Raw genomic sequence first — 24,142 nt, 5'->3', positions numbered from 1 at the left:
CTTCCCGACTGGATGTCTTTGCGGGATTCCTTCCCGACTGGATGTCTTTGTGGGATTCCTTCCCGACTTGATATTAATACAGAATTCATTTCTGACTTGATTTCTTCGTGGGATTTCTTCCCGGCTTGATGTCTTTACGGGATTCATTCCCGACTTTGATGATGTTGAATCAACTTATTGACTCGAGCTCGTATGATAGTGATGACCCTAGGCGAATCTGACTTTGTTGTTGTAGTGGTTTTACCACTGGTTGACTGAAATATGACTTGTATTCATCACAAAGAGTTTTGAATACCCACATTGTGGTGGTAACTTGAGTGGCTTGAGTGTTGAAGAAGCTTTTATGCTTTGAGTTTGTGGCTTCGCCATGTTTGAATTCTTTAGGTTAATTTGATTCTTTTCTTGAACTTTATCTTCTTCTGAATTTGAAACTTATTTCCTCAATGGTTCTCCTCTCCATAAGGAATTTTGAGGAGACTCTTCCTTTTCCTTGTTTTGACAAATGATCCTTGTTTATAAGGACACTTGTACTTGTGCCATGCTTGGCGCTTGATTTTCAAGGTGTTTGTTGTCATCCAATTTGTGGAAATGACTGCTTGTTTTTTCAAAATGTGAGCAGCCGCTTGGTCTTTGTCCTTATGGCTGAAATGATTTGTCATCTACCCTTGATGGGCTTGAATTTAACGGAGAGCTTGCAGTTGACCCGTTTTTGACAACTTGATTTCCTGTAGCTTTGTCCTTGATTTCTTTCTTTTATGCAGAAGTTCCTTTTGACCCATTTTTTTTTCTCTTGCTTTGTTTGCTTCCTTTTGACCAGGGGTTCCTTTTGTCCCATTTTTCCTTTTGCATGCTTAGAAGCGGCCTCTCCATAAAGAATTTCGAGGCAACTTGATTCTAAGATAACTTGAGTAGTGTATGGATAGCATTGCGACTTCGTGCAGACCCAACCCAATTCCAAACATAACTTCTTTATTCTGTCGCTTTTAAGCTCAAAATTCAGACACCTCTCTGTCAGAGCGTCTTCCATTCCTGGGTTTTCGGAGAAACCATTCTGGCCCTAACCCCTTCAATCAGCTTTACCTTGGTACTGTTTGAAGTCTTGCGTACCCTTTGCTGGATCCTTTCCATGATTATCCTTCAAAACTTCCCCTTTGATGGTGCTTCTTAGGATGCCCCCAATTTTGATTGATGCAGAGCAAATGAATGCATTTTTCTTTGCCAATTTTTATTATTTTTTTTTGATTTTTTTTATTATTTTTTTTTTCAATTTTTTTTTGTGCTTTCACAGGAAAAGATAGGGAAAGAGTATAAACATGATTGGAACGTAAACTGATCCCTTTTTATTGATAAGACAAAATTTGTGTACGAAGACACTTAGATTTACAAATTTGAATTGAATGGAAATGAAAATGAAAAGAAAAACGAGACCCTAAAAGATAGACTCTGGGTGGACTGTGATGGACTAGGATGGGATTGACTATAGTGACTTTGTTCTTCTCGATGCTTCAATCGATCAGACATGTTGTTGTTGGTTTTGAACAATTCCTTTGTTCTTTTGGAGGCTTGATCTCAACCTTCTCAGGCACAAACTTCATTTATTTCTAAGAAAAGTTCGAAAGGATCGAACGATTCTTGTTCAGCAATTTTTTTTTTGCATTAATCCCATGGTTAGGCAAGGGATTGGTTGATGTTCAGCTTGCTCTTGGGGATGACGGACCCATTGTCACCCAGGTCTTGTAGGCGGTTTTTCAAAGTCTAGCATGATTCTGCTTCTTGTATGAGTCTTCTTTGAGTTGACCCAACTGGATTAAGTCTTCCACCTTAGTTGCAGTCGCAATGAGCGATTGGAACGTAGGCAAGTACTGTGTTTGAAGCTGTGACTGGTAGACAGGCAGTAAATTCTTGATTATTATGTCAACTTGTTCCTATTCAGAGGGTCGGTTGATCATTTGAGCAGCTTTGGCTCTCCACCTCGGACGGAACGAGGAGAAGGGCTCATTGTTCTTTTGTTTAGTGGTTTCCAGTTCCCTCCGGGTAACATCCACTTCGATATTATAATGGTACTGCGTGTTGAAAGCATTGGATATGTCCTCCCAATTCTTCATTTTGGAACGGTCCAACCTTACAAACCATCTTAATGCAGCACCAGTCAAAGATTGCTGAAACAACTGAGCAAGGAGCTCGCTGTTCAGGCCAAACGGGTTGAGGGCACCCACATACATTTTCAGGTGCGTTTTGGGACAAGTGGTTTCGTCAAACTTGTCCATGTTAGGCATCTTGAATTTTGTAGGCAATCTTGCTTCGGGGAATAAGGACAAGGAGTCCATGTCCACCACTTCCTGGTGTGTCTTGAGAGCAATAATAGACCTTTCCAACGATTCCAGCTTCTCTCTCATTTTCTGAGCTTCCAGCTCAGAAGCAGTTCCAGAGGGCATGTCATCCAGGGCAGGGTTTGAGGACGTCGGTGCAGCGCCGGGTCCCTGATTGGAGGCAGCAGGTCCGCTTCCCCCGGCTGAAGCTCCATTTCCATTACCACCACCTAGTTCAGCTAATAGTGCAGTCCTCTGGGCAGCCAATGCCTCATTCATTCTAGCCTCCATTCTGGCTTCCATTTGTTCTATGAGGTTTTGGATGTCAGACAGTGATGCCATTAGTGCAATCGGGGTTGTTGGACTTGTGGGTGAGAGCTCAGTTGGTGTTTCGGGTACAGGTGGTCTTTGGATGGGTACCTGTAAAAGGACATAGTCAAAACGATTAGACTATCCTATATAAGGCGTTTTCATAGGGTATGTGAGATAGTGTGCAGTAGGGTAGTGTATGGGTAAGGTATTTGGACTTGACCCTGTGAGATGGGACGGTTTGACCTTATGTGGTAGGGTAATGTTGGTATGCTAAGACACCTAGGATAGAACCCAATGGGATGTGATATGTAAGGTAGAGTGCTTAGGGCTGGACACCTCGACTTTTCGAAAGGCCCTAAGTTCTCAAAGAATTTTTTTGGGCCTTAGGGGCCAAAATGTGAATTTTTGGGCCTTTGAGGCCAACATGTGAATTTTTGGGCCTTTGAGGCCAACATGTGAGTTTTTGAGCCTTTGGGGCCAAATTGGAAATTTTTGGGCCTTTGTGGCCAAATTGGGAACTTTTGGGCCTTTGGGGCCAAATTGGAAAATTTTTTGGGCCTTTGTGGCCAAGATGTGAACTTTTGGGCCTCTGGGGCCAAGATATGAATTTTTGGGGCCTTAGGGGCCAAAATGGGAATTTTAGGGCCTTAGGGGCCAAGATGTGAATTTTCGGGCCTTTGGGGCCACATTGGGAATTTTTGGGCCTTTGGGGCCAAATTGTAATTTTCCAGGTCTCAGGGACCAAAATGTAATTTTTCAGCTTTGAAAATGGAATGTTTTTTTTTTTTTTTTTTTTGTGAAGTATGGGATGAATGCGTGAATGCGCACAACATCACAACATAATTCATTTTAATGGAATGATTCAGCATCATTGGGTGCATACAGCCCTAAAGGATAGGTTCTATAGGCTATGACACAAATAGAGAATTGGCTTATTAAGGGACCCTTGAACCTTGAGTATGTATATACCTAATCACATGTGAAACAAGGAGTTTCGCGTGGGTCCGACAATACGCATACTCATGGGCCACCCCCAAAAGGATTAGGGATGGTTTGCGGTAACAGGGAGGACACTTTGGTTGTCCATCGACATAATCAATGAGACCTGCCGATCAGCGCTACTTGCTATCCAGACTCAGAAGTTTGAACATAGAGAGAAAAAATTCATTTGAAATTCATTTTTTATGAAATGGAGAAAATGATTCTCAATTCGTGCAAATAAATAAGCAAATTTAAATGATTTAGAATAAATATTCAATTTGGTCCAAATTCTCATTATTAAGCATTCTTAAAGAAAGAATGCTTAATTCTGTTGGGGTACCCTGCAAAACAAAGCATAATAAAATAATACCCTAAAGAAGAGCAGGTCAATTTACACAATAATTGTAGTCCACTTTATGCAAAATAATTACATAATTCCCCAGTGAAGTCGCCAAACTGTGAACCCCTATCCCGAAAACATAAGCATATGATGCATATGATAAAGGATAGAAATGCACGTGAATGTATGAGTCGCCACCTTGTTTAATTATTTTAGGGTAAACTAGGAAAAAACCCTAAGTGACTCCAATTTTAATTAACCTAAATGCTAGATTAATTAACCCAATGTTTAAGGCATGGTCTACGAACCCGAAGTGGATCCCGAGACTATGTCATGCTGATGAACTAACCTATGAATGAATGCTTTGCAAGGAAGATGATGTAATTGTACCGATGAAAATGTTTATGTGATTTCGACTTGCCGCTCGGGGTTAAATCCTAAACGTGCCTACGTACTTCCGTTTGAATGGAAGATCAAAGTCAACGTAGTTCGATAGGCCTCTTTTAGATGGCTTTGAATGGGGATGCTCTATGCATGAGTGTGTGTATGCTTTGTGCATTTTGTTTAGGCATTTTGCCAAAGATTGATTTTTAGGCATTTGATGCCAAAATTGTTGATTTAAGGCTTTTAGCCAAAAAGAATGATTTAGGCAAATTGTTGCCAAAAGATTTATGTGATTTAGGCGATTGTCGCCAAAATGCTTGATTTTAAGGCTTTTAGCCAAAAGTTTGATTAATTTAAAGGCTTTTAGCCGAAGAAGGTCGGTTTAGGCAATCTGTTTGCCAAAAGATGATTATTTAGGCGATTGTCGCCAAAATGATTGATTTAAGGCTTTTAGCCAAAATAAGTTGATTAATTTAAGGCATTTTGCCAAAAGATTGATTTAAGCGATTTGTCGCTGAAAGTAGTTAATCTATTTTATGGGCAATGTGTTTGCCAAAAATTGACTAACTGGATTGTAATGTAGGCAATTTTATTGCCAATAAAAACGTGTTTGAATTAAAGCTTTTTAGCCACAATTATTGATTAATTGGACTTAAGCCAGATTTATTCGAAATAAAGGCGATTATACCATAGCTATTAATTAACTAGGTATTTTAAGCCAATATTGTCGGATTTAGGCTTTAATACCACGATTCTTTATTAACCAGGCATTTAGCCTAAACTTATTTATTTGAGGCAGTTTATTTGCCTAAAGATGTCATGAATGCATTTATGCAGTTATAGAATTATTAGGAGTAGAAGAGAAGAATGTATGAAATGCTAAAATTAAATAGCAGAGTTTTGATTTACATACCTGATTTAATCGACGGCCACTTCTTAACTCCAGGTTAAGCTCCTCGTTAAGGGAATTAATTTTAATTTTAATTTTTAATTTTAAGTGACCAAGTATCACAACAATAAAATAAAACTAAAATTAAAAAATGTAAGAAAGCAGTAAAGAATCACAAAGAGCGTAGGGAGAAGGAGCGTCCGTCAACACAGACTGAGTCCGGAAAACAGAAAGCCCGGGGCCACTATTTATAGGCGAAAATGGACCGGTTCTCGGCGGCCGGGCCGTCGGGGCTCGGCGGCTCGGGCCGCCGGTTCTCGGTGGCTGGGCCACCGGAAGCCAGCGGCTGGGCCGCCGTGCCTGGTGGTTTTACTAAATCTCGCTCCGGAGGCTTTTTCGGGAGCTCCGGACCTCCAAAAAAAATTCTGAGACCAGTTCCGCGATCCTCACGACGTCTCGGACGTTTCAAGTACCATATTAGCATACTTTTGGTGAACTTCCAAAATGGCCTTTGGTCCGATCGGACTATTTGTAGTCCGGGAAAATTGGCTCTTCAAGCCTCAAAATTTGGGTATTCACAGGCGACTGCAGCCGCTACCGCCGCCTTTAAGGGCGGCCGCCATCGCCGCTGCCGGGAAAACTGGCTTTTAGAGCCTCAAAATTTGAGTATTCACAACCTCGTTCTAGCATAACTTTGCCTTCGGGGGAGGGTTAACAGATGAGCACTCCAGAAGAGGCAGAAATATCATAAGTAAAGATCGCGAGCGCGACATTAACTTTGCGAGGGCGAATCGCGTTTCCATGAGACATCAACTACTACCTTTTCACCAGAAAATCATGTCCTTCCATGAACAGGTCGAAACTTTTCCCAACAAAATTCATCTGAAGCACCTTTTGGCCAACCAATCACCATCATAACCAGCATCCTCTTCCTCTTCTATAAATTGTAATCCAAATTAAGAGGATGATAGGGAGAAAAAGAAAAAAAAAGAAGAAAAATGTAGAATTAGAATACAGTAGAAAATAATAAAGTAGTACTTAGAAATAAGATGATGAGAGTCACTTGTTATTGTATGTGCAAAGAACATCAAGAAGTTCCTCGAGGTGTGACGCCCTCCGAAGGCTTGAGTTTGATTACTTCTATCTTTCTCTTATTTTATTAAAGACTTTTTGTATGTTGTGCTTCATTATTTTTCTACGCAAAGCAACAATACTATTTGGTTTCATTTAATAAAAGTTTCTTTAAGTTGTCTTTTGGTCTTTGTTTAATCAAGTTTACTTAATTATATTCTCAGAAAGAAATAATTAAGTACAGATCAAAGAGATAGAATTCATTTAGTTGGATTTGCATATGAATTTTTAACTTGCTTTATCAAAGTTAAGTCTAACTTATTGAAATAATCACAGAATAAGAACTAGGATTAATATTTGATAAAGTAAGGCATTTGTTGTATGTAGAGATACATACAATAAAAAGAGTAATTCTATACCGAGAGGTTGAATTATACTTTACCATATGTGATAAAAGAATCGTTTATTGCATGTTACACGCTTTGCTATAGAAAAAGAAAATCTAATGCATGATCAATTCTTCTAAGTATTCTACTATATCTTTATCTATAGAATTAAGTAGTATATTTAGTTAAAAGTTAAATATAATTATAGTTTAATCATTCCATATTTTATTGCTGTAAACAGAAGTGTTAAGGATAAGTAGTAAAGTGGACATAACCCGTTCCTCGTGGGATCGATCTTTTTATTACTACGTTGCGATCCATATACTTGCGGGTAATCAAAGAGACGCAACAAGTTTTTGGCGCTATTGCCGGGGAACGGTGTTTTGTCATTTAACGAAAAATTCTTATGTGTGATTTACAACTTTTTTTTATTAGGTACTACATTAATGGTAAATGGACAAAGATGTAAGCTTTACTTGGGTGTTTAGATTGATGATCCACCCCAAGTAAAATTGTAATCCAAATTAAATTCACCAAGTTGGTATGAATAATTTATATCTATCTATATATATAATATGTTTTGTTTGTTTTGTTTTGTTTTATTTTCTTATTTATTTTAAGCAATTTTTACAAATCAAGATATGGTTTAACAAGGGACTCATTTTTAGTTCAAGTGTGCAGCAAATTCTGCCTTTGCAGGAAACATATTACGCGGGCGCGACTTATGGCGGCACGAGCACGTAAGGTTGAATTTTAAGCATAGAGGAGGGTGAACAGTTCAAACGCCTCACGAAATCCAGTTTCACCGGTCAGTCAACAGGTCAGTCACCAATGACATCTTCCATTCAAGCGGAAGAGGAGGCAGAAGAAATTGCTAGATGGAAGCAAGTTTTGGGTCGAGCTGATGCGTTACAACAATCCCAAGAGAATTCGCAAGTGACAGTTTATGAGATGGGTCAGAAGTTGCACATCATTCAGAAAGCGAACATGGAATTCACTCCATCACCTCCGGATTCTCCGGAGGCGTGAGGTTTTTTTCTGTGCACACTTATTTATATTTTCATTTCTATTTGTGTTATGTGTGTTTTATGCATGTGATATATGTGTTGTATGCATGTCTTCTCTCCCAGTGAGGACATTGTGTCTTTCAAGTGTGGGGGAAGAAGTTCGTAATATGTTTTTTTGTTTTGTTTCTCTCAGAGTTTGTATTTTTATATACATATAAAAAAAACAAACAAATCATTAGAAAAGAGAAAATTAAAAACAACGTGACAATTTAAAAAAAAATTCAAATTCTTTGCCTTGGTTCAATGTTTAGTCCCTACATGTTGATTTGCTTATATTTCACTTTTTGAAATGAAAGTCTTGAATAATATACCATGATTATGAAGAGATTTCAATGATTATATGTTTAGATTTGATTATGAACTTAGGTATTAGGGTTTAAAACATGATATATGAAGTTTCTTTAGCAAAATTGTAAATCTTCAATTAATTATCTAGACATAGTTTTGGCTTGAGAGAAGCATGAATACTAACTTGAATAAGAAGTAGGAAGAAAAGGGAAACTAAAGCCATAATACATGTATGTTTCAAGTCAATAAAGGATGACGGTATTGCGAGAGAAAAAGCAAGATTGAGGGAATAACGGAAATCCGTTCTAATGAAAAGTGGTACGGAGCATAAAATGTAACCACTTTTTGCTTATATTACCATTTATATAAAAAAAGAAAATAAAATAAAAATAAAAGAAGAAATACAAGTGGTATGGAGCATAAAATGCAACCACAAAAGAGATAAAAGGTGAGAAGTGGTATGAAGCATAAAATGCAACCACTTTGTGAGATAGAACTAGGTTACCTAAAAATTCCTTGAGATGAGAAACAATACATGTGTGCTAAACTTGTCCCAAGTACTTTCTATTTTGCATTCTAAGGAAGGAGAATTACCTATCTCATGTTTTAAGTTTGGCTAGATTTTTACACTCTAGATTTTGATTGCTAAATTGAAATTTAAGATGCAATGTTCACTTATAATACTTGGGCTCAAAATCAAATCAAATCTCTTATCTATTGGTAGATTACTTAAGACGTCTAAATCAACGAGTAAAATATAAACATGATCAACATGAGTTCAAAAGAAAAGATTAATGTTTTGCTTAGGGACAAGCAAAGAGCTAAGTCTGGGGGAATTGATAGCCTCGCAAAGTGGGCAAATTTGTTAAGTTATAATCGCATAATTTGCATGATTACATGTTTATTTTTTTACATTTTATGTTTTTTTTTTTTGTTTTTGGTTGAAAGATTGTTTTAGGAATGAATTTGAACAAAGGATTGGAAAAGGCTTGTTTTTAAGAAGAAAAGGATTAAAAATTTGACTAAGTATGGGAAAGGAGTTTTCTGCCAAGGAAATTCGCGAGCGCGACTTTAAATTCGCCAGCGCGACATTAAATTCACGAGCGCGAATTACACAACAAAAACGGTAGAAGAGTACCAGGTCAAATTCGCAAGCGCGACATTAAAACTCGTGAGCACGATGAGCACTCCAGAAGAGGTAGAAAGATCCTAAGTAAAGATCGCGAGCGCGAATCGCGTTTCCAAGAGACGTCAACTGCTACCTTTTCACCAGAAAATCATGTCCTTCCATGAACAGGTCAAAACTTTTCTCAACAGAAGTCATCTGAAGCACCTTTTGGCCATCCAATCACCATCGTAACCAACATCCGCTTCCTCTTCCATAAATTGTAATCCAAATTAAGAGGATGATAGGGAGAAAAAGAAAAAAAGAAGAAGAAAAATGTAGAATTAGAATACAGGAGAAAATAATAAAGTAGTACTTAGAAATAAGATGACGAGAGTCAATTATTATTGTTTGTGCAAAGAACATCAAGGAGTTCCTCGAGGTGTGACGCCCTCCGAAGGCTTGAGTTTGATTATTTCTATCTTTCTCTTGTTTTATTAAAGACTTTTTGTATGTCGTGCTTCATTATTTTTCTATGCAAAGCAACAATACTATTTGGTTTCATTCAATAAAAGTTTCTTTAAGTTATCTTTTGGTCTTTTTTTAATCAAGTTTACTTAATTATATCCTCAGAAAGAAATAATTAAGTAAAGATCAAAGAGATAGAATTCATTTAGTTGGATTTGCATATGAATCTTTAACTTGCTTTATCAAAGTTAAGTCTAACTTATTGAAATAATCAAAGAATAAGAACTAGGATTAATATTTGTGTGAATACTCAAATTTTGAGTCTCAAAAGGCCCATTTTCCCGGACTGCGAACAGTCCTGCCAGAGAAGCCTCCGGAACGAAAAAAACTAGAAAGTCTGTCGGCCGTAGCAGTGGCAGCCGCCCTTAACGGCGGCGATAGCCGCTATCGCCGGCGGCGGCAGCCACCGGCGACAGCGGCTGCGGTCACCTATGAACACCCAAATTTTGAGGCTCGAAGAGCCAGTTTTCCCGGACTGCGAACAGTCCGGCCAGACCGAAGGCCATTTTGGAAGTTCACCGAAAGTATGCCAATATGGTACTTGAAACGTCCGGGACGTCGCGAGGATCGCGGAACTAGTCCCGGAATTTTTTTTGGAGGTCCGGAGCTCCCGGAAAAGCCTCCAGAGCGAGAATTAGCAAAACCACTAGGCACGGCGACCCAGCTGCTGGCTTTCGGCGGCCTGAGCCACCGGCCACCGGCGGCCCAGCCGCCGAACCCTGCCGCCGGTGCCGAGCAACGGCGGCCCGGCCGCCGAGCCCAACCGCCGAGCCCGGCGGCCAGGCCGCCGAAACGGTCCGTTTTCGCCTATAAATAGTGGCCCCGGGCCTTCTGTTTTCCTCACTCAGTCTGTGTTGACGGACGCTCCTTCTCCCCTACGCTCCTTGCGATTCTTTACTGCTTTTCTGCATTTTAGTTTAGCTTTAATTGCTTTCTTGCTTTGTTAAGTGATCATGAAAATCAAATCAATTAATTTTCCCTTGACAAGGAGCTTAACCTAGAGTTAAGAAGCGGTCGACGATTAAATCAGGTACACGAACTAAACTCTGCCTATTTAATTTTAGCATTTCATACATTCTTCTCTTCTACTCCTAATAACTCTACAATTGCATAAACACATTCATGTCATCAATTAGCAAATAAACTGCCTCAATCAAATATGATTAAGCTTAAATACCCGGTTAATTAATAATCGTGGTATTAATGCTAAATCCGACAATATTGGCTAAAAAGCCTAGTTAATTAATAACTACGGTTTAATTGCCTCTATTTCGAACAGTCCGGCTTAAGTTCAATTAATTAATAATTGTGACTAAAAAGCCTTAATCAACCACATTTTGGCAACAAATTGGCCACGGTTCAATCAATTTTTGGCAAACAAATTGCCTATAAATTAGATTAACCACTTTTAAGCGACAAATCGCTTAAATCAGAAGCTTTGGCAAAATGCCTTAAATTAATCAACTTGTTTGGCTAAAAGCCTTCAAATAATTGCTTTTGGCAAATAAATTGCCTTAAGTCAATCAATTTTTGCGACAATCGCCTAATCATCAACTTTTGGCAATAAATTGCCTAAATCAACTCATTTCAGCTAAAAGCCTTCAAATTAATCAATCTTTTGGCTAAAAGCCTTCAAACAATCATTTTGGCGACAATCGCCTAAATCACATCAACTTTTGGCAAAAATTGCCTAAATCAATTCATTTTGGCTAAAAGCCTTAAAATCAAGCATTTTGGCGAAAATCGCCTAAATCACATCAACTTTGGGCAAAAATTGCCTAAATCAATTCATTTTGGCTAAAAGCCTTAAATCAGTCATTTTGGCGACAAACGCCCGAATAATCACTTTTGGCAAATAATTGCCTAAATCTTTTGGCTAAACGCCTTCCAATACCAACTTTTGGCACAAATGCCTTGATCACTTTGGCGACAAATCGCCTAACCAATTTTTGGCAATAAATTGCCTAAATCACATCAATTTTTGGCAACAATTGCCTGAATTAATCTTTTGGCTTAAAGCCATTAAAATCAACATTTTTGGCATCAAATGCCTAAAAAAAATCAATCAATCTTTGGCAAAAATGCCTAAACAAAATGCACAAAGCATACACACACTCATGCATGAAGCATCCCCATTCAAAGCCCTCTAAAAGAGGCCTATCGAACTACGTCGACTTTGATCTTCCATTCAAACGGAAGTACGTAGGCACGTTTGGGATTTAACCCCGAGCGGCAAGTCAAAATCACATAAACGCTTTCACTGGTCCAATTGCATCATTTACCCTGCAAAGCATTCATTATTTTGGTTAGTTCATCAGCATGACATAGTCTCGGGATCCACCTCGGGTTCGTAGACCATGCCTTAAACATTTGGGATAATTAATCTAGTAACTAGGTTAATTAAAATTGGAGTCACTTAGGGTTTTTTCCTAGTTTACCCTAAAATAATTAAACAAGGTGGCGACTCACACATTCACGTGCATTTCTGCCCTTAGTCACATGCATTCATATGCCATGATGTTTTGGGGAGGGGTTCACAATTTGATAAAGTAAGGCATTTGTTGTATGTAGAGATACATACAATAAAAAGAGTAATTCTATACCGAGAGGTTGAATTATACTTTACCATTTGTGATTAAAGAATCGTTTATTGCATGTTACATGCTTTGCTATAGAAAAAGAAAATCTAATGCATGATCAATTCTTCTAAGTATTCTACTATATCTTTATCTATAGAATTAAGTAGTATATTTAGTTAAAATTATAGTTTAATCATTTCATATTTTATTGCTGTAAACATAAGTGTTAAGGATAAGTAGTAAAGTGGACATAACCCGTTCTTCGTGGGATCGATCTTTTTATTACTACGTTGCAATCCGTATACTTGCGGGTAATCAAAGAGATGCAACAAGTTTTTGGCGCTGTTGCCGGGGAACGGTGTTTTGTCATTTAACGAAAAATTCTTATGTGTGATTGACATCATTTTTTATTAGGTACTACATTTATGGTAAATGGACAAAGATGTAAGCTTTACTTGGGTGTTAAGATTGATGATCCACTGTAACATCCTACTGAATCGAATCGTTGCATAGAGTCGAGTCGAGTTGAGCCGAACAAGAACCCGGTTCAAGCCATTTAAATCCAGAGTGGGGTAGAATGGGATGTAACTTAAATAAGTAAAAGAAGTGGACTTACTTGAATGAAAAAAGTATAAGGAGTAGGACTTACTTGCACTAAAATATAAAGTTTAGGTATTAAAATGTAACATATGGAAAATATAGGTACTATTTGGTAATTTTTAACACACAATCAAAGATAAATTTGGACTACACGAGACTTCCATTTCAGTTTGCCTTCTTCATTTTCTTCATCTTCATCTTCAACGTCTTCTTCATCTTCATCTTCCTCTTCATCTCCTTTCATCTTTCTCTTCATCTCCTTCCTTTCTCCATCCATTTTCATGTGATTTAAACACTACATTCAACCTAGAACTCTATCCAAGTAAGTAGCCCTTCTTGATTTTCATACTTTTGTGATATTTTAGATGATTTCTAAGAGTTATTATGTATAGGAGAGGGGAACTCAAAGTTGGAAGAAAAGGAAGCTAAGAAGAGGATTTAAAGCTCTTTTGGTTGAAGGTTTGATATCTCTGTTAGTTTTTCACATTTTCTTGCATGAAAACTTGTGTAGTGTGTTGATAATGAAAACATATATTGCTGAATGTTGAATTAGAGGTCTGTAAATGGTGATAAAGCATGGGATGAATTGAATGAATGAAGTAGATATTGATTTCATGCTGAACCCAGTTTGTTGGACCATTGACCAGTAACTTCACCCTGATTTTGACTCTGTTTAACGATGGAATTAGGAAGTGGTATAGAAGAGTTATTTATTCCTCTATGTTTTATCTGTCCATGAGTTTTTGAATCACCTAATTTGGAGTTATAAATTGAGAGATATGACCAAAATAGTACAGACTGTGCAGGTTGGAAATCAACAGTCTGGACGGACTGGAAGTTGCTCATTTCGGTAAATATTTGCCTACCTTACCAACGTAATTAAGAGATGTGGTAGAAGACAAATTTGTAGCCTAATGTGTTAGCTAACCATAGAAGGCAGAATCACCTAAATTGGAGTTATATATTGAGATCTGTGACCAAAATAGTATAACTTGTGCAGGCTGGAACCCAACAGCAGGGCAGACTGACAGTTGCTACTTGAGCTCAATGTTTGACTACCGTACCAACGTAATTAAGAGATGTGGTAGAAGACAAATTTGTAGCCTAATGTGTTAGCTAACCATAGAATGTAGAATCACCTAAATTGGAGTTATAAATTGAGCGATATGACCAAAATAGTATAAACTGGGCAGGCTGGAAACCAACAGCAGGGCAGACTGGCAGTTGCTACTTGAGCTCAATATGTGACTACCTTGCCAACGTAATTAAGAGATGTGATAGAAGAAAACTTTGTACCTTAAGATGTTAGCTAACCATAGAATTTAGAATAGCCTAAATTGGACGTATACAGAAAGAGTTATGATAGGATTTGTGAAACATGTACAGGCTGTCTGGCAGATTTCAAGAACACATTAGAAATAATGTTGGAATGCATATGTAGATTCATTCACCTGAAAATTATTACTGCATTTTACCTTCTAAGTGAACTTAATTCAAACTAAGAATTTCCTTAATCTGAATGGTAAAATTTAGTTACATAAATATTAGTAAGAATTGCATCGCGGGTGCAATAGCTAGAGTATTTCCATGCAAGTTACTTTATACATTATCAATGGTATGCATTATTCCTCATTAGATATTTTCTAAATAATTCTTGTATTATCACAATACACATAATATGCTCCATTAAGGTTAGGCAGAAACCACGTAGATAAGACTATGTCGCGACATAGGATAGCAGATCTGCGCCCCATACAGTTTGGTACTCCAGCTACAGGCTGTTGAGTGGATATGATTTATATACGGGCCATAACAGCCCAGCCATACAGTATTCATCCAGTTTCATACAGTTCATACAGTTTTTCTTATCACTTTGGTTTCACTATAACCTTATGGAGCCATGCAGTTATGTGATTTATTATTTATAAAGTATACGATGGTTAATAAAAGTTGCAAAATTTATACAACATCATGAACAGCAGGTAAAATCATGAAAGTATAATGATATGTGTGCTTATATGTTTATTGTTTTATTTCTTATTAAATTGAGATATCCACTGAGCATTATTTGCTCAGCGAGTTATTTATTTAACTCGTAGGTTTCGAGACTGGACCGTAGAGAATCAGCTTACAACTGCTGCAGTTCATCTGTGGAAGACTCAGTCTTCAGGGTAGCTACTCATTTGGATATTTTGATTCTGTCTATCCTTATCATGGCATGTACAGGGCACACAGTTGGGCCCATTTCATTTTGAAAATTAGTATCATGTCTTGTAAAAATATTAAGTACATATCTATATTTTCCTCATGTAAAAAGCAACAGCTTGACATCATAATCAGCATACAACATGATATTAGCATAAAAGGACATAGGTTCAACCAGATTGTAGCGTCTCAGCTCGGTTCATTTGAGTTAACGGGTGGACCGGGAAGGGATGTTACAAATTTTGGTATCAGAGCACTAGTTTAGTTCCTCGGGCTTAAATGCATATGTCATTATAGTGTACATGCCATGACTACCCTGATGAACTAAGCAGTTGTTATTTTTATAGGAGGATGTCACAGGAAGGTGAAAGCGAGTCACACGCCTCCAGAGCTGTGGAGGGTGAGGCTCCAGTAGCACCAGGTCAAGAGGTGCTGTTAAAGCAACTTGCAGATACGTTTAGACAGATTGCAGGGGTGGTACCTCAGGCATCAGTAGTAGTAGACAGAGAAAGAAAGTCCCCACTAGAAAAGCTTAGAAAATATGGTGCAAAAGAATTCAGAGCTAGCAAGGACGACAATCCCGAAACAGCTGAGTATTGGTTAGATGGTACTTTAAGAGTCCTGGAGCAATTACAGTGTACACTAGAGGACAAGTTGATTTGTGCCACGTCATTACTGATAGAGGAGGCATACACATGGTGGACTACTGTTCAACAGAGAGTACCAGCAGAGCAGCGTACCTGGCAATTCTTTTTGGATGAATTCAAGAAAAAGTTCATCACAGAGGCTTATCTTGATGCTAGAAGGAAGGAAGAATTCTTATACCTGAGACAGAACAGAATGTCAGTTGCAGAATACGAAAGAGAATTCACCAGACTCAGCAGGTATGGTGACGGATAGTGGCTACAGAGGCAGAGAGGTGTAAAAAGTTTCAGGAGGGCTGAACGATGAGATTCAGATGGGAGTGGTAGCTTCCAGATTCAGAGAGAATCATCAAAACAGAAGAAGCAACTTGGGAATCTGAAGAAATCATGCGACAACAGTATCCGCATTTGTTCACAACAGGTAAACTTCGGGACGAAGTTTTTTATTTAGAAGGGTAGAACTGTAACATCCTACTGAATCGAATCGTTGCATAGAGTCGAGTCGAGTTGGGCCGAACAAGAACCCGGTTCGAGCCATTTAAATCCAGAGTGGGGTAGAATGGGATGTAACTTAAATAAGTAAAAGAAGTGGACTTACTTGAATGAAACAAAAAGATCAAAGTATAAGGAGTAGGACTTACTTGCACTAAAATATAAAGTTTAGGTATTAAAATGTAACATATGGAAAAATATAGGTACTATTTGGTAATTTTTAACACACAATCAAAGATAAATTTGGACTACACGAGACTTCCATTTCAGTTTGCCTTCTTCATTTTCTTCATCTTCATCTTCAACGTCTTCTTCATCTTCATCTTCCTCTTCATCTCCTTTCATCTTTCTCTTCATCTCCTTCCTTTCTCCATCCATTTTCATGTGATTTAAACACTACATTCAACCTAGAACTCTATCCAAGTAAGTAGCCCTTCTTGATTTTCATACTTTTGTGATATTTTAGATGATTTCTAAGAGTTATTATGTATAGGAGAGGGGAACTCAAAGTTGGAAGAAAAGGAAGCTAAGAAGAGGATTTAAAGCTCTTTTGGTTGAAGGTTTGATATCTCTTGTTAGTTTTTCACATTTTCTTGCATGAAAACTTGTGTAGTGTGTTGATAATGAAAACATATATTGCTGAATGTTGAATTAGAGGTCTGTAAATGGTGATAAAGCATGGGATGAATTGAATGAATGAAGTAGATATTGATTTCATGCTGAACCCAGTTTGTTGGACCATTGACCAGTAACTTCACCCTGATTTTGACTCTATTTAACGATGGAATTAGGAAGTGGTATAGAAGAGTTATTTGTTCCTCTATGTTTTCATCTGTCCATGAGTTTTTGAATCACCTAATTTGGAGTTATAAATTGAGAGATATGACCAAAATAGTACAGACTGTACAGGCTTGGAAATCAACAGTCTGGACGGACTGGAAGTTGCTCATTTCGGTAAATATTTGCCTACCTTACCAACGTAATTAAGAGATGTGGTAGAAGACAAATTTGTAGCCTAATGTGTTAGCTAACCATAGAAGGCAGAATCACCTAAATTGGAGTTATATATTGAGATCTGTGACCAAAATAGTATAACTTGTGCAGGCTGGAACCCAACAGCAGGGCAGACTGACAGTTGCTACTTGAGCTCAATGTTTGACTACCGTACCAACGTAATTAAGAGATGTGGTAGAAGACAAATTTGTAGCCTAATGTGTTAGCTAACCATAGAATGTAGAATCACCTAAATTGGAGTTATAAATTGAGAGATATGACCAAAAGAGTATAAACTGGGCAGGCTGGAAACCAACAGCAGGGCAGACTGGCAGTTGCTACTTGAGCTCAATATGTGACTACCTTGCCAACGTAATTAAGAGATGTGATAGAAGAAAACTTTGTACCTTAAGATGTTAGCTAACCATAGAATTTAGAATAGCCTAAATTGGACGTATACAGAAAGAGTTATGATAGGATTTGTGAAACATGTACAGGCTGTCTAGCAGATTTCAAGAACACATTAGAAATGATGTTGGAATGCATATGTAGATTCATTCACCCTGAAAATTATTACTGCATTTTACCTTCTAAGTGAACTTAATTCAAACTAAGAATTTCCTTAATCTGAATGGTAAAATTTAGTTACATAAATATTAGTAAGAATTGCATCGGGGGTGCAATAGCTAGAGTATTTCCATGCAAGTTACTTTATACATTATCAATGGTATGCATTATTCCTCATTAGATATTTTCTAAATAATTCTTGTATTATCACAATACACATAATATGCTCCATTAAGGTTAGGCAGAAACCACGTAGATAGACTATGTCGCGACATAGGATAGCAGATCTGCGCCCATACAGTTTGGTACTCCAGCTACAGGCTGTTGAGTGGATATGATTTATATACGGGCCATAACAGCCCAGCCATACAGTATTCATCCAGTTTCATACAGTTCATACAGTTTTTCTTATCACTTTGGTTTCACTATAACCTTATGGAGCCATGCAGTTATGTGATTTATTATTTATAAAGTATACGATGGTTAATAAAAGTTGCAAAATTTATACAACATCATGAACAGCAGGTAAAATCATGAAAGTATAATGATATGTGTGCTTATATGTTTATTGTTTTATTTCTTATTAAATTGAGATATCCACTGAGCATTATTTGCTCAGCGAGTTATTTATTTAACTCGTAGGTTTCGAGACTGGACCGTAGAGAATCAGCTTACAACTGCTGCAGTTCATCTGTGGAAGACTCAGTCTTCAGGGTAGCTACTCATTGGATATTTTGATTCTGTCTATCCTTATCATGGCATGTACAGGGCACACAGTTGGGCCCATTTCATTTTGAAAATTAGTATCATGTCTTGTAAAAATATTAAGTACATATCTATATTTTCCTCATGTAAAAAGCAACAGCTTGACATCATAATCAGCATACAACATGATATTAGCATGCAAAGGACATAGGTTCAACCAGATTGTAGCGTCTCAGCTCGGTTCATTTGAGTTAACGGGTGGACCGGGAAGGGATGTTACAATATAAGAGCCTAAAACATATATTTCTTTCATTAATTCCCAATATTTCTCATGAAACTTATTCTTCGTTTATTATAATCAAAGTAATCATAAATTCTTATTTAAAATTCAAATAAATCATGAAACTCATACTTTGTCATAAGTAACTTAACATAGAGATTTTATGTCATAAAAGTCAAATTTTCATATGTAATACACATGCTCATCAACCAACTCCATGATATCATTTCTTAAACATATATAAGCATACTATTATGCTAAGCATACATATTTCAAGGCAATTTCTCCAATATCCTCATAATTCAAGTCATAGGAACTAAAAGCAACACATATATGATTTTATAATAAAAACATTCTTTTCTCATTCAAAATTATCCAAAATACTCATACAAGAAATGTGACCTAATCACACATGGTTCATACATGCATTGCTCTTTTCCCAAAAATTAAGTCATAGAAAATTCCACCTTTTTCAATAGATAACAAGTGTAGTTATACTAGACTTTACACACATGCTAATTATCATGAAACAAGGGCATACCATCATTTAAAGGTATTTTAATACTCAAAAGATTACCTTTCTTATGTTATGGCATAAGTATCAAAAAGTAATAAAAAGCTCCTATCATGCATTCTCAAGCCTGTAACCACTCTAGCATTTTCAATTATGTCTCAATACCACCTAATGAAGGTCTAGCTCATCAGTTACACACTATGCATGCAAAATCCCCAATTTTTGCCATACTTCTGTCATAGAAAACTCATGAAAACTTTAGCAATCTTTACCACATGCCAAATACTCATCTAGCATCATTGTAAGAGTATTACTAAGCAAAGAAAGCAAGAAAAACTTAAGGTTACTTCCCCTAGTATGTTCGGCCACTCATGGAAATAATAGGGAAAATTGATTTCTTCCTCAAATAAACATACAACTACTCTTAAAACTTACCCAAGATCACAATTTCTCATCCAATTTAAGACAATTTAGACTTTGAACACAAAATCCTAAATTTTCCATAAACTTAGGTCATGGGAAAAATATCAACTCAATATATTTATGTAAGGCAAGTTTATCATCACTCAAAACATGTACTTAGCATAATATAGGGAACCTAAGCATTTAATTAAAAAGAAAGAAAAGCAAGTCTTACCAGCCCAGGGTGGTTTAGCCTCTATGAGAAGAAAGGGGGGGAGTGATTTTCTCTTCAATTAATCATACAATAACATTTAGAATTCACCCAAGAACACATTTAATCCAACACAACACATCATTAAAGCCAACAATTGAGATTTTTTCAAATATTTCTCATAAACTGTAAAAATTGAAATTTGCAAAAATTGGAAAGAATGGAAGATTCATGAGTATTAAACTTAATAAAAGCTTTAGAAAGCTTCAAGAACTCCCCTAAACTTTGCTTTTCCCTTTATCTTTGGCAGAGGGTTCTCCCACCTCTAACAAAGAAATTTCCCAAATTACAAAAATAAATAAGAAGGAGAAGAAGTTGGAGCATGTAATGCATGCAAATGTGATAGGAAAATCAAAACCCCAATAACTAAAAAAAAAAAAATCCTAAAATTACTTACTTGAAATGTAGAGAAATCCCTCAAATTCTTTAATCCCACAAGCTTAAATCCACCAAATAAGTCTTAATCTTCAAGGAGAAACACTAGGAATGGGTTTAACTTAGAGCATTTAAGGAGGTTTTGGTGTGGAAAGCAAAAGAAAATGGAAAGGGAGATTGGGGGGGGGGAGAATTTGGCCAAGAGATGGGGAAAGAAGAGGAAAAGAAATATTATCACAAAAGGAGGGAATTTGCCTTTTATGGTCATTAAGGGCATTTTGGTAATTTATGACTACTTTCTTAGGAAGTTTTGATTGGGTGGCTCAGATCAAGTCAAGGGTAATTAAATCTAATGATTAGAAATATTCTCCAATAAACTCCTTTATAATTATTTATCTCTACAATAATCATTAAATTACTCCATAAAAATAGTTCTCCAAATTTTTAATAAAAACACCCTAATTCACTATTCACTAATAACTTAAATTCTCTAAATAAATTCATAACTAAACTTTGACCCACCAAAATAATGCACCTACACTCCAAAAATAATATAAAACATAAATAGTAATTTTTTCGGACCGAAATAATATTGGTTCTCAGACAGGAGGTACTATTCATAGACCGGTAAACTACTAGTTCAGACATTGAAAAATAGGCGTTACAATAGCCACAACTAGTGTGGTTCAAACTGGTAACAAGCCGAGAATAAAGCTAATTCGAAAAGTTAATAATGACTTTTATCTAATCTTTTATTCATAACTCAAGCTACATGCAATATTTTGAATAATTCAAGAGGTATTGAAAATAAACATCTTGAGTTTTCCAATGGTATACTGCATACTAAAATCTAGCTTAAAACATGCCTGAACTGAGAGAGAGAAATCGTGACAAAAGATTGAAAATAAGCTAGATTAGACTAAGCCAAAAGCATTAACCGCCCAAAGCCTTGAAAACTGTAAGCTTGGTGCGGCAGCTGCCAAGGCTAGCAACTCTCGCACACAAGTGCATAACCACTATCCCTTTAACGCATGGTTGGTGTGTCCTCAAAGGCCTACAATCTAATTTTCCTATTTTTGCACTTTTCTGACCTTTTCATTATAAACAGAGGCTTTCTACTACAAATAGAGGCTTTCTACTTCATTCTATAACATTTCAGAAATTCTTACTTGAGCTACTATAAGAATTTCTCTCTTTTCTCTTTATTTGCTTCTTAAACATTCTAAACAAGCGAGGTTGAAGTCCTATCGAACTTATTTTCTCAACATATCTTTTACTTCTCTTTCTTCCTAAAATAATTCTCTTTGATATAATTTGAGTTTCTAAATAAATTCTTTTTATATAATTTGGTCAACAAAGGTGGAAGTAAAAATCTGATTGAGTTGTTCAAGCAATCTCAAAGGCTAAGAAAGTTAACAAAGTTAACAATATACCATGACTTGATAACTTTTGACTTGATTACTTCTTCTTCTCTTTTACAATTTAGGTAAACAATATCCAAAAATATGATAAGGTAAACTAAAACGAACAGTAGACCTGCATTGTTTTGATTCTCGATCTAATTATTGGTCTAATGGATTTATAGGCAGATTTTGAAATTGATATCTAAATTGAGAATTAAATCAATCCACCTTAACTTTTCAAATATTTAGATAGTCATGACATGTTACTAGACAGTGTACTTGACCTTCAAATATTAATTAATCAATTTAATTTATATTTTTTTGCCAATATATTTGGAACCTAGAAGGCCACACACATAAGAATAGATATGAGAAAGTGAAAATGAGAAATCGAATCAAGTATAACTTGATTACAAATTAGTTTTAGAACATTAAGGGAAAAATTGTAATTTATATTTAATTATAATTTTACTTAAATTATTAAGTATTGACGTAATTGATTTATATCTAAAATTTATTAAGATAAATTTTAAATTAAATAAATCTAATATTTTAATTATGATTTGTTTATTTAAATAGTTAAATAAATAAATATAATAGATTAAATTGAAAATCCTATTGCTATTTGTATTATGATTTATTTATTTAAATTGTTTAAATAAATAAATAGGCTCATATATATTTTATTTATAGTTTATTTATTTAAAAGGTAAATAAATAATTATAATTAATTTATTTATGATCTAAGGATTTCATATATAGGTTTAAGAGACAATAGAAAGACTATAGTTGCTGGTCATAGCTACAAAACAAAACATAAAACCTACGATAGCTAGCACCATCATATGCTCTAACCTCTCAACCCTCTAAAATAGTTTTTGTGTTTTTTATTTTCCATCCGTGTGGATACTACTAGAGGGTGGATATTGAGACGACTCGTGATTTGCGACAATCTAGCCACGTAGATCGAAATTTCGAAGAATCTATAAAAGATGTATTCTTCTAAATAATTTTTTACTGTAATCATTTAAATGGATTCCTGTTAGTATAATTAATTTGTTTTAATATATTATTTCGTTGCGTGTTATTGATATTGAAACCCAACAGTGGTACAACAGACATCGTTTAAATGTTTATGGTGCAAAATAATATATTGATTGTGGGGATTAATTTCGAATTAATTCATGTGCTGAGTTTTGGTGCTTTAACAAAAAATAGTTCTGATGTTCATTAAATTTTTCACAGATTAATTTTCCATCAAATTTGATTTAATAAATTTAATAAAATTTTTTTTTGAAAAGTTCATTTTTCCCGCGATCCAGTCACTGATCTGTTAAAGGATGAGAAGTCGGTGGTCTTCTGACCATTTTACAACAGTCCTTGAGGCTTGGCACGGCCGGCAGCGACGCTGGCCATGGTCGTTCTCATCTGCAGTAGCAGTGCAAGGTTTTGTCAATTAAAACCTATTTTGGAGAAGATGAAGTGAAATTTCATTTTGGTCCCTGATTGTTTTTAATGTTTTCGTTTTGCTTATGATACATTAGCAAATTCATCTTCCAATTAATTGACACATGCAGGCCAATGTTCAAATTACTTAAGAAGGGAGCTTTCAAGCAGTGGAATGACGAATGCAATAAGCTTTTGAAATGATTAAGTACTTACTTAAACCTCCTAGACTGAGAAAACCACTGGTGCATACTTACCAATAATTAAGGAAGCCATGGAGCGCAATACTATTGCAAAATGTTGAGAGTTCAAACAAAGAAAATGATATATACTACTTGAACAAATGCATGCTATTGCACAAGCTTAAGTATAATCAACTTGAAAAGTTATGAAGTTACGTCTTGCGCTAATCTGGATTTGCCATTCATATACAATATTCTTGCTAAAAAGCCCCTAAAAATTCTTTATCGAAAGACTCATTCTTGACAGTAATATGGAAAAATGGAAGGCAGTTTTGGTAGCATTTGGTTTGTTTAATATTTCTAGAAATCAATCAACGGTGGTGTTTTATCCGATCAATTAGCAACAACTCTTATAAATGGTGAATTGGTGAAACTTGAATTTCTCGTTGAGGACATCTTACAAGTTTAATGTACTTTGATGATGCTTTAGACAATAAAGGTTATAGTGTCGAGGTAGTCTTTATAATATCTTAAGGGGAACAAATGTCCTCTAGCTTTCAAACTTTCATTCGAGTTTATAAATAATGAAGCTGAATATGAAGCTACACAAAATTCAATGTCACCATTTTTTTCCTTGTAGGTCACAGACTAAGGGACAGTTAAAGCAGTCAACAAAACCATTAAGATCATATTGTATTGTAGAAAATTATTGAAAATCACAAGAATTGGCATGAAACATTGCCTTTTGCTTTGTGGGGATATCAAATTTCCATTCGAACGCCAACAGGGATAACACCATACTCATTGGTGTACGAAATGGAAGC

The 24,142-nt window shown here is 36.1% G+C and overlaps 2 long non-coding RNA genes across 2 annotated transcripts; both read left to right on the top strand.

The window, feature by feature from the left end:
* The first annotated feature begins 12,936 nt into the window (after positions 1 to 12,936).
* Positions 12,937 to 15,185, top strand: LOC149493207 (uncharacterized). Its single transcript, XR_016318551.1, has 3 exons — positions 12,937 to 13,161; positions 13,232 to 13,298; positions 14,939 to 15,185. It is a non-coding gene; the product is annotated as an uncharacterized LOC149493207 (long non-coding RNA).
* Positions 15,186 to 16,402: 1,217 nt separating this feature from the next.
* LOC149493206 (uncharacterized) lies at positions 16,403 to 18,465 on the top strand. The gene is made up of 3 exons (XR_016318585.1): positions 16,403 to 16,603; positions 16,674 to 16,740; positions 18,383 to 18,465. It is a non-coding gene; the product is annotated as an uncharacterized LOC149493206 (long non-coding RNA).
* The last annotated feature ends 5,677 nt before the right edge of the window (positions 18,466 to 24,142 follow it).

Source organism: Jatropha curcas, chromosome 10 (genome assembly GCF_041381405.1).
Source record: "Jatropha curcas cultivar XTBG-Jc1 chromosome 10, XTBG_Jcur_1.0, whole genome shotgun sequence".
Taxonomy (NCBI): Eukaryota; Viridiplantae; Streptophyta; class Magnoliopsida; order Malpighiales; family Euphorbiaceae; genus Jatropha; species Jatropha curcas.
This window is presented reverse-complemented; position numbering and strand designations above follow the sequence as displayed.